The sequence below is a fragment of the Choloepus didactylus genome (genome assembly GCF_015220235.1).
Source record: "Choloepus didactylus isolate mChoDid1 chromosome 13 unlocalized genomic scaffold, mChoDid1.pri SUPER_13_unloc1, whole genome shotgun sequence".
Classification (NCBI taxonomy): Eukaryota; Metazoa; Chordata; class Mammalia; order Pilosa; family Megalonychidae; genus Choloepus; species Choloepus didactylus.
The window spans coordinates 1,996,644-2,006,873 of NW_023637588.1; the positions used below are offsets into that span (position 1 = coordinate 1,996,644).

At 36.2% G+C, this 10,230-nt stretch overlaps 1 pseudogene; it reads left to right on the top strand.

Moving 5' to 3' along the window:
- The first annotated feature begins 6,025 nt into the window (after positions 1-6,025).
- On the top strand, positions 6,026-6,590 carry LOC119524805 (annotated as a pseudogene).
- The last annotated feature ends 3,640 nt before the right edge of the window (positions 6,591-10,230 follow it).

Genomic DNA, 10,230 nt, shown 5'->3' on the forward strand with positions numbered 1-10,230 from the left:
AGCACAAACAAACAAACAAACAAAAAAACTATAAACAATCATAAATGAAATATAGCAAATAGAATTCAACAATACATGAAAACTTATCTTTTAAATTTTTATTTGTGTAACTTTTATGCTGTTTTTCTTTTTTTAAATACATTTCTACTGTGATATAGTCACATAGCATATAAAATATCTGAGGTATACAATTTCTTTCTCTCAGTATCAATATATACATCCACATGATCAATTTTAGAAATTTTTAATTACTCCAGGAAAGAAATAAAAAGGAAAAAGAAAACAAAAATCCTCCCATACTCCTTATACCACCAGAACATCACCCCAGCCCCCCTCTATCATTTACACAGTTTTAGTATGGTACATTTGTTACCCTTGATGAAAGAATATTAAAATACTGATTGCTGTTGTCTATAGCCTATAATTTGCAATAGATAATATTTTTCTCCTACTCCCCTCTATTATTGACTCCATGTCATAGGGTCATATATTTGTTCTACATCATGAAAGAACTTATTTACATTTGTACAGTTAGTTACACACATTGTCCACCACAAGATTCATTGCAGTATACATTCCAATGTTTTAACCCCCAACTTTCCTTCCAGTGACATATGTGACTCTAAACTTCCCCTTTCCAACAGTTTCTTACAGGATTCAGTACTTTAAATCATTCTCCAGCAGACTTTAAGAATACAAAACCATCAACAGTCTGATGGAGTCATTTGGAGAGGTTGTAGCATTCTGCTTTCAATGGTTCCAGGGGCTATCGGTGGGCATTCATGATTGAGGAGCTCTGCTTTAAGAGAAGAAGGATCCTCTTCTGTCCTCTGAATTTGGAGAAGCTGATAGAGTCACCTGAGTTATCTGTGGTCAGGGAAGCTGCTTACTCATGTGGAGGACTTGGGCATGACCTGGAATTCCTTCTTATCAATTGTAAGATGGTAACCTAGTGTAAGTGGAATGTGGGATTAAAGAAGTGGATTTCACCAAGGATAGAGCTGCCTGCCTTATCACAGACATGAGAGGAACCTTGCAAGATGAGAGAAACACCAATTTTAAAGGAAGTCTTTGAATACCAACATGAAATATAATTTATGAAAACTTACACAGCCAAAATTTTTTAATTCAAGGTAGTCTGAAATGAATAGGTGAGAGAATTGAGGAAATATTTGAGGATAAGTTCATAAAAGTTTAACAGAAAAGAACTCAGAGATGTTAGAAATCCTGAGTGTCTGTGATGCAAGGAAGTTTCTGCTGAGCCATGAGTGGAATTAGAATTTTCTTAGGAGATAATAGGACATTAAGGAGTCACATCATTTTAGCAGAGAGAGATGATGTATGTGGGAGAACTTATGGCATGCTTAATCAAACTGAGGTATGTGAGGGTGGGGATAACATGGGGAACTATAGACCAGGGAGTTATTAACACATTTTCAGGCAGTGACTGTCCCTGTGTTGTAGGGGAGATCAAGGACCAAGGGGTACAGGTTGGTCCCAAATATCAGGAAAAGGCCCCATACCCACAATGTGATCTAAGCTGGAGCAGGGGCTTGATAAGGGGGGTCCACTCACAATGCAGACAGTGAACACTTCCTGTTCTGGAGCCTGGAGCACTACAGTCCTCTCCTTTCATTTCTTCATCATGTCTCTTTCTTGCATTCTGTGGAAGGATTCTGAGATTCATCAATGCAGACAAGTGGGGGGTTTATTTACTCATTTATGTTACTTATTTTGAAGTCATTTTAAAATGAAGGGATGTTTCAAAAATAATAGGAAAAAATACAAAGAGCTCTGATATACCCCATACCTACATACCCCAATTTACCAACTTTTAATATTTAGACACAATTGTAATATAATTCTCTCTACTCACTATCTATATTTCTAATTACCTACCTGTATTCTAATATTTGATAGCAACTTGCATATATCAAGATCCTTGAACAGGTAATACTTCCATGCATATTTCTTACAAAATAGGATATTCACTTTTGTTACCACATTAAACATAGTTATTCTGTTCAATAAATTTAATGTTGATATAATAGATGCATTCTATATTCCAATTTTTCAATTATCCCCATAATATCCTTCTGGGACTTTTCTCCCCCATTATTAGATCTACTACAGAGATGTTGTATTCCATTTGTCATTTTCTCTTTGATCTTTTATTTTTTAAAAAATGTGGGAACATATATACAACTTAAAATTTCCAAAGTAGATCCCACACAAACATACAATTCAGTGGGATTAAACAAATTCACAATGTTGTGCTACATTCACCACCATCCATTACCAAAATGTTTTCAACACTTCAGAAACCATGCATGCATTATGCATTGACTCCATTCTCCAGCACTTATGCCCATGGAAACCTGTACTCTATGTCTCTATTAATTTGCATATTTTAATTATTTCATATAAGTGAAATCAGTCCATACTTTTCTATTTATATCTGCCTTATTTAATTCAATATGCTTTTGCCAAGGTTAATCCATGTAATGGCATGTGTCAGAACTTTATTACATTTTATTTCTAAATTATATCACTATATATGTGTGTGTGTGTGTGTGTGTGTGTGTGTGTGTGTATATATATATTCCACTATGTTTATCCAGTTATCTATTGATGGAAACTGGGATTGTTTCCCCCACTAGTGTACTGTGAATAATGCTAATATGAACACTGATATACATGTGTCTTTTGGGACCCTGCTTTCAATTATTTTTTATACACTCCTAGAAGTGAGATTGCTGGGTCAAATGGTAGTTATATGTTTAACTTACTAAGGAATTGTGGAACAGTTTGAACAGCAGTTGCCCCATTTTACTTTCCTGCCAATAATGTAACAAGATTCCCATTGCCTAAAATCCTCAGCAGCCCATATTAAATCCCATTTTTAAAGTAACCATTCTGGTGGATGGGAGTTGGTATCTCACCATCGATTTCATTTGCATTTCTCTAATGCCTATCTCTGTGTGTGCTTATTGGCCAGTTATGTTTCTTCTTTTGAGAAATGTCTGTCCAAGCCCTTTGCACATGTTTTAACTTGTTTATTTGACTTTTCATTGATGAGCTGTAGTTCTTTTGAATTTTTGGATATTAAGACCATATTTGTTGCAAGCAGTGCTGCTGGCCTGCAAGCTGAGTTTGTAGCCTTTGCAGCAGCCTAGGCATCCCTTTGGCCTCAAAGCTCTTCCCCAAGAACTTGTCCTGTACCAGCCTCAAGGACAGTCAAGACAGCCTGTGCATGGCACTGGGCTCTCATCAGGGGGCAGAGAGGAAAGAGAATTACATTGTAGAGCAGTTACATTGCTGGTGGCAGTGCAAAATGGTGGGGTTTCTGTGGAAGACAGTTTGGTGATTCTGCAGAAAGATAGCATGCAACTACCCTATGAGCTGGCAATTCCAGTCCTAGGTATATAACCAAATGAATTGAAAGCAGGTATTCAATAGATGTTTGCACACCAATGTTCATTGTAGAATTATTCAGATTGCCAAAATATGGAAGAAACCCAAATGTCCATCAACTGAAATGGAGACATAAAATGTGGTACATGTATATCATGAGATATTATTCAGTGGTTAAAAGGAATATAGATCTCATATATTTGAAAACATGGATGAACCTTGAAAACATCATATTGAGTGAAATAAATCAGATACAAAAGGACAAATATTGTATGATCTCAGTGACTTGAAACAATTACAATACACAAACTTGTGGGTTCAAAATCTCTAACAAAGTTTTCCAGGGGACAGAGTGGTGATACAGAATGGGAAATTAAGGCTTATTATGTACAAGGCTTTATTTGGAATAATGGAAATGGTTTGGTAATGGTTAGTGGTAATGGTCATAGAATACTGAGAATGTATTAACAGCTTTGAAATATATATATTTCAATATGAATAAAAAGGAAAATCTTTGAGTTATATATGGTAACGCAAAATAAAATTTAAGTTCATGGAACAAAAGTACAGAAACAGTGAAAACCTATTTTAAACCATGGACTTTAAGTAATTACAACAATTATCAAAATGTACTGTCATCAATTCTTACATATGTTCTACACCAATGTCAGGTGTTGGTGGTGAGGTGGTGTATGGTAATCTAGTGTTTTGTGCATGATTGGTCTGTCAACCAACTTCATTAATAAAGAAAAAAAGTAAATACATTACATGAGGGAAAAATGAAAAAAGCAAGTGAATGTGTAGTTTCTCCACTGACTATGTGAAATTAAGTGAGTAATTGAGTTGAATATTAGGGGGAAATGTATTTGAAGTTAAGTAATTATAATATGTGCTGGTTTGTATATACTGTGTCCCCCAGAAAAAGCCATGTTTTTGATGCAATATTTTGCCAGCACATTGATTAATCTTTTTGATTAGGTTGTGACCTCTTGATTGGATGCTTCAATGGAGATATGGCCCACGCAACTGTGGGTAATAACTCTGATTATATTATTTCCATGGAGATTTGAATCCCAACCCTTCAGGGTGGGTCTTGATTTAATCACATCCATCCTATAAAATAGCTCACATACAGAAGGACCTCAGAGCAACTGAGAGTGACATTTTTGAGATGACTGCTGAAAGCAGGCTTTTGCTGAACCTTTGGAGATGCTAGCCCAGAGTTTGCACTGGAGAAGCTGAGAGAGGGAAAACACCCCATGTGCAACATTTTGAATAATGTGCAGGAGATGAGAGAGGAGCTGAAACAGAATGTGGGATCAGCAGATGCCAACCATGTGCCTTCCCAGCTAACAGAGGTCTTCTGGATGCCATTGGCCTTACTTTGGTGAAGGCATACTCATGTTGATGCCTTAATTTGGACACTTTCATGGGCTTAGGACTATAACTTTTTAACCAAATTAACACCCTTTATAAAAGCCAATTTATTTTTGGTATTTTTCATAATTGCAGCATTAGCAAACCATAACACTTGTGACTGGGTTTTCATGGGTGGAGGTGGATTTTGATAGATTGAAATTATGTGTGTATCTGTGTGATACAAAGGTAGAAGGGTTGTGTCATGGAAGTGACTTGGAAGTACTTCATTTGGAAGGATGAATGAAGGTTTATTTTCCTTAAAATATAAAAGGAAAATTAAAATTAAGTGTGAATGACTAACTGAGTTTCATGAAACAAGGGAGTCTGGAGCACATAAGAAAGAAATGATATGAGGAGAACATACTGCAGTCTTTCCCTAAATGGGTTGATGAGATGGTGAATTATAAAATAATATAGCAGCAGAGGAAGACAGAGGAGAGGGTGGTCCTTAAGCCATGAACTTGTGACTAATACCCTGCAAAGAAACTCACAACAGACTCATTGAAAGAGACATAGACAAAAAGTCAAATATGGAAATATCGGGAGAAATAGACAGACACAAGTTGGAACTCATGAGGCGATGACATCCCTCTCTCTGAACCACTGACATAAAGCAGGGACCATGTCCACTCTGATTAATGTGAGAAGCAAAATCCTTCAGGGACATATATGTTGCAACAATTACTGTTGAGAAAATAAAGGAGGCAGTGGAGGGGTTGGGCTGTGCTCAGTAGGTAAATCATTTGTACTTATGTACTGTGGAAATCTACAGGCAGAAGCCATTCTCAGCATTCTCTGTCCTGTTCACTCATAGTGACTTACTGAAGTCATTGCCATAAAGACCACAAATTGGAATAATGAAGAGATGTGGCCCTTCCAGATGTAAAGCAGTGTCCTCTGTGACCTCTCCATAAAGGCATCATAAGGCTTGTGTTTTGTTCTCTGTTTGGAATTAAGAACAATCCTATATATAAGTCCTTCAGTCTCATCAGAATGTGGATACATTATCCCTGCTCTTTTTTAGGTTCTTGTACTTGAGCTACTTGGCAACAGTCATAGTGAGGGGACCCTGGAGAAAGCATTAGTAAACCTGTGGGTGTGTGTGTTTGAAAATATTAAGATTTATTATGAAGTTGGCTGCCTTGCAACAAGAGCTCATGGTCCTGAAGAGGGTGCCAGAGAGATTGAACCCATGGCCATTTCTTTTGCTGTTGTTGCCAGGGAAACCACTAACCTTGCCAAATATTTTTGGTATGGAGGAAACGTCCTGGGGGTAACAGCACAGTTTCTGGCTAATATACCTTCTGAAAATAACAAACCAACACTCACATGGCAATCAATTATTTCATTACATTTGGCAAGACAAGATTGTATAACTTTGAATCACTGAGGATGCCTTTGAATGTTATCATGTGTTTAATTTTTTGAATGAGATGAAGAGGTTTCAGACTATATAGGTTCAAGATGGTGTTTCCATATGCCATGAATAGCAAGTTCACAATTGTGATGGCTGCACAGCTAAAACATCACCCTGACAATACAGGCTTAGGCAAAGTAATGATGACTGAAGCCCAAGGGGATTAACTGAAAGGAATCATGGTCAGAAACATAGTCTGTCACCTTCACAACAACCAGCACAAATCTTGCCAGAGCCATCCCAAGGATGCTATTATCACCATTGTCATATTGTATCCATCTATATCATTGTGTCACCTCTATGTGGTGATTTTATTGGGCCAAGCTGTATGAAGAAATAAGAAAGATAAGTTATTAACCAAGGATATGAGAGAATGAGTTAAAAGCAGCCAATGTAACTCAAACTTTTCACTGCTGACAGAAGATATCTGTCACTCTTCAAACCTCTTCTCATTTTATAATAAAATCTTCTATGCCTCCAGATTTATCTTTGTCCTGTCAACCAATTTATCCCACTGCACACCAGGTTGAAGCATTCATTGCAGCAGTAGCCTTAAAAAGGTGTTTGTTTGGTTTAACTAATGTCAACTTAGAGAAATATTTTTGGCTTTAATTTCACAAAGTCACCAACATGGAAACTACCAGTTTTATGAGTTGTATACTAAAACCAAGGAAGGACCTTTCATTTAAACACAAAAGTATTCAAGAGACAGTATTACTTATGTATCATCCTAATGTCCTTTTTTATTGAAGATTTTAGGTGCTTCAAAACAATATAAATGGAGAATATTTGTTATTTTGAGTATTGTAATCAAATTACTGGTGCTGTATTTTTAGGATCCCAGACAGATTAAGTTTTATTAAGTTTATGTAAACATTTTATTTAAATCAGATATGGAGAATTTTGCCAATCCATTAGAAGCATGCTCAATTATCCCTGTTCTTCTAGTATTTACTTTCAGGAATAAAATTTAGTGTGCTGATCATCCACAATACAATTAATTACTCCACATCCTGTTTCCACTGTGCAGTTGATTTGAGAAGATGATGTTTAAATATTGCTGAAGGAGTTTTTATATTCCTTTTTATTCTGTGGATATTTAGGTAAATTGTGTTGTTAATAGTATATGCAGTGGAGGGGTGTGGTGACAAATTGCACTTGCTTACCAAAGAAAAAGAAGAGAAGCCACATTAGATGTGACAGCATTTTAATTGTGTGAAGAGAGGTATGGTGGGAAACTTTTTCCATTCTTGGAAAAGTCCAAACCAAATAGGGTCAGCAGTCAAATCAAAGATTTTGGTTTATCTGCTGTTGAATAATAGTTTCAGCATCATTGGTAACTAATACATTCTTTAATCTGATTAGATTTGAAGAATTCTTTTGTGAAACTTGAAGGAGAATAGACTGTATCATGTATAGAAACAATACAAAATAGTGGGTGTGTATGTTTGAAAATATTAAGATTCATTATTTTCTGCAATGAAAGAAACTAGACAATAATCACACTGCTTAGGCTGCTCTGCCATCTGTTTTCTAGTATGTATTTTGGTGTGTATCTGAAAGGAAGTTATCTACAGCCCTAGATTTAATTGCATTTATATACCAATTAATGCTTTTAAATAGAAATTATAGTACATTTGGTTATTTTCCAAACAGAAGGACAAATTAGTCTAGAACCTAGTCATCTGTTTAGCCTAGCCTTGTGTCTTGAATACTTATGCATCACATAATCTGGCTTGTAGTTCCTGTTCTTCCATCGAAACCTCTAGATTCATGCTACCTCTTTCATTTATTTTAAATATATCACAGGCCCCACTCTTTGCTTGTTGATCACATATAGCATAAATATTTTCCAGTCCTCTTTATCAACACAAATGCCTTTTAATTGCATCAGAAATTCAAAACAATTGAAAACTTACATTTGTTCAGGTAAAACACTTAGCAATTCTGAATAATAATTTTGGAATATCTTTAATCCAAAGAAAATGACTTAAAGCCTATTTCCCTTTCTTATCCACACCTGAATAAAATTAATTTGATATGTTTTAGGGATAAATTACTTAACTGTTTTTTTGTCTATTTATGTATATGAATGCTTTTTAAGACACATCTTGTTTTAAATAATGAGCAAAGTGAAGAAATTAATAAAACTGAAAAGTAATACCAAAAAAGGTGATTCATTAAAGGAATTGGCTCATGCAAACATAGGATTTGGCAAATCTAAATTCTGCATGGCATTCCACACATTGGAAACTCTATGGTGACTTTGAATTGTCAGAAATTGCAAATTGGGGACTTCATGAAGGTGATCCTGAATTCCCCAGGGGAGGCTGGCTGGTTGAAGTAGGGATAGAAATTCTGAATGCAGAAATAATCAGTTCTCCCTGTAGGGATTTCACCTGATTGGATGAGATTTCTATAATTGCTGAGGGCAATCTCCTTTGTTGATTGGAGTTGTGATCAGCCTTAGATGCATCAGCTAATGATGTAAATCTGTAAATATCCTCACAGCATCAATCAGACCAGTGCTTGTTTAACCAAACAGCTGGATACCATAACCAAGCAGTTAACACATGAAATTAACAATTACAACATTGTTTTGACTTTATTTGTTTCCTATAACACATCTCATGATATACCTCATATTCAAGGAATGCCATTCTACATACTGAAGAAAATACCTTCTTTTTTTCTTACCTAGATTACCTGAGCCACACTGAGACTTTTTAACCAGAAGTGTAGGTCATAGCCTGAATTTTTAAATTCAGTGACTACCTTCTCTTTTCTTACCTAGATTACCTGAGCCACACTGAGACATTTTAACCACAAGTGTAGGTTGTAGCCTGAATTTTTAAATTTGGTGTCTACAATCCCAAGCAAACTCTTTGCCCTGATCATAATCAGGAATTGACTGAAAAGTGATGTCCAAATTCAATTACCATACTGTCAGACACAAGGTTAGGGAACATAAAGAAGTGAGAGGGTAGAGCCAGAGATAAGCAGTTGATAGAGAGTGTGAAATATGCATCAAGCACCTTGATTATTGGTCCCTTGCTAGGTAGCTTTCATCTTTCTCCTAACATACAGACAAATATTTACCAGGCAATTCCTTGTAATCCCTATGCTATCATTTAACTCCCCGTTTATGTGAAGGGCCCTCTTAGGTACTAGATCTTCTCATAGGTGCTTCCCAGTCATCTGGCTTCTCTTTAATGAACATATATAATTCAATGTAACTCCTTGGTCAAATATAGCTCTCCTACTCATCTTTGCAGCTCAGTGAATTGATTACTGGTCAGTAAGTGAACTCAGCTTTGGAAAAACTTTCCTGCCATGATTCTAAAAGCTATCATTGAATAAGCTTCATCAAAGGCCATTCCCACTGATTCTTACTTAATTACTCAGGGCTGAGGCCCAAGACTTCCTGTGTGGAAAACTCCTTGTGTGTTTCTTATCTGCAACCTAGGTTGAGATCTGCTGTCTCAGAGCTGACAAGATGAACTTTACATTGAGCTGCCTCTGCGGGCAGTGATCCCCTTGGAACTTTCCCTCCTCTTTGTCCTCCATGAGGCAGGAATTTTGTAACCATGAATCAAACCCATGATGCAGATGAGAAGTACCAGGAGAGGGCAGTAACGAAAATGACAAGGATTCCTTCCTAGAGATTCTGATGGAACAATCTAGGTTTGACTCTAGAGATCAGTACCTGTGAATTTCACATCTTATTCTCTTGCCCAGTGAAACACTGGCTGTAGAGGCCAATGGCCATGGTGTTTTATCACATTTCATTTTTTTTATTTCCTGACAAAACAATGGTAGCTCCAGAGAATCTCTGGGGACTTCAGAAGGTTATGAAGAGATGATCCTGAAAACCCCTTTAAAGGTTTTCTATTTATTCAGAGGCATATGTAAATTTAAAAGGGGAAATTATTTTCCTACCTTTTAAAGCTTTTTGCATTATAAATGTGAAAAATCATGTG